Source organism: Echinops telfairi, unplaced genomic scaffold (assembly GCF_000313985.2).
Source record: "Echinops telfairi isolate 266 unplaced genomic scaffold, ASM31398v2 ScPeMD7_1;HRSCAF=3_0, whole genome shotgun sequence".
Lineage (NCBI taxonomy): Eukaryota > Metazoa > Chordata > Mammalia > Afrosoricida > Tenrecidae > Echinops > Echinops telfairi.
The window spans coordinates 7,847,246-7,848,792 of record NW_022103896.1 but is presented as its reverse complement, the minus strand read 5'-3'; the positions used below and the strand labels follow the sequence as shown (position 1 = coordinate 7,848,792).

Below are 1,547 nucleotides of genomic sequence, written 5' to 3'. Positions count from 1 at the left end.
GCAGACGAAAGCAGGAAGATTGGAAATGTCATTGTCACCGAGGATTAATGACAGCTCTGACCTAAGCCTGCTCACTCACTCCATCAAGTCGATTCCATTAAAAGCCACACTACAGGGTAAGGTAGACCTGCCCCTGTGGGTTCCCGGGACTGTAACTCTTTACGGAGTAGACAGCACGAGAACATTGTAGCCCAATAAGTCACAACTATACAGCCAGGGCTTCTAGAAGATTCAAAAAGTAATAGAGCCTGGAGGTTTCAGCCTGGTAAGTCTATTGATATGTAAACTGTGCTTATGAAAAATGTTGTTTTTGTTACACCGGACTCCAGAGATCTGGAGTATAAAAATTAGTACATTTCTGTTCAACACTACCCCCTAAATTTTACAGGCAGCCGTTTTGGTGCCCCAACCCCACCCACCCCCAGCACAGTGTCACCCAGTTGGGTCTGAAGCACAACGCCCACACCCACCACCATGTGGGAACACAACGGTAGGGAAGGAAACCAGGTCCTGAACCCCAGCACCAGCTGCTGATTTGTCTGAGCAGAAGCAGCAGGGACACAGCATCCGTCCCCAGGAGACCAGCCACAGCATTCCATGCGCCCGGCCAGTCTCCTCCGAGGGTGAATCAGAAATCAGGGCGCTTCCTCCGGATGGGAAGCCTTTCCAGCTGTTCTCCCCGGGGAGAGCAGGGGGGCCGCGGCCAAGCAAACCAGGAGAGCTCGCTGGATAACGGCGAAAATGACGCTACCCCTTACCCCAGCCACCAAAGTAGGGGCAGCCAGGTGCTAAAGGACCCCACCCCTCACTCTGACCCGGCCACATCTACCCCCACCCCCACAGCTCCAACCCAGAGCAACTCACTCGGACCACACCCTACCCATGAGCGCTCTCGGACAGCGGCTCCCACGTGTCTCATGCACACACATACACACCACCAGTCTGGGTGCTGAGTCCGCCCTCGCCCCTTGGAGCCTCGCCTCACACATCCCCACGCAGTCTGGGAGCCAGCCACTCCCGACTCCCCTCCGGCAGCTCCAGCCGCTGCGCCACTCATCACCCCACCCCCGGTCCCCGCACTCAAGCAGCCTTGTCCCCAGGTGCAATCCCGGGGCTACAGCCCACCCCACACAGGCACACATGCGCTGGCACACGCGGCCTCTCACAGCTCCGGTCGGGCCTCCAGTCCCCACTCACAGCGTGCTCCCCAGCGGTCCCCTGCGCGCTCCCCCCCTTCGGAGGACGGTGTCCTTTTTTGTCTCCTCTTTGCCTATCGACACCCCCACCCCAGCCCGGTGGTGCTCGCGCCCCTGGAGTTGGCGGCCCCCCCTCCCCCAGGATGGCGGGCGCTCCAGCAGTGCTGGGCAGAGGATGGCTGGGGCTCACCTGAGGCCAAAGGAGGAAGACTGAGCGGTCAGTGGCTGGGGCAGTGGCAGTGGCGAACCAGTGGAGCTGAAGCGCGCAGATGGGCGAGATCTGTGGTGGCCCCGCTGAAGGCGGCTTTATAGGCGCTGCCGCCCCGCCCCTGCCCCTCCCCTCCCAGGCCC

At 60.4% G+C, this 1,547-nt stretch overlaps 1 protein-coding gene across 1 annotated transcript in view; it reads right to left on the bottom strand.

The window, feature by feature from the left end:
* Positions 1–1,464, bottom strand: part of NDRG1 (N-myc downstream regulated 1) — a 44,561-nt gene extending 43,097 nt beyond the window's left edge. The window contains exon 1 of the mRNA XM_004697383.2: positions 1,387–1,464. The gene's annotated coding sequence lies outside the window, so the exon portion shown is untranslated. The remainder of the gene's footprint in view (positions 1–1,386) is intronic.
* Between the last annotated feature and the right edge of the window lie 83 nt (positions 1,465–1,547).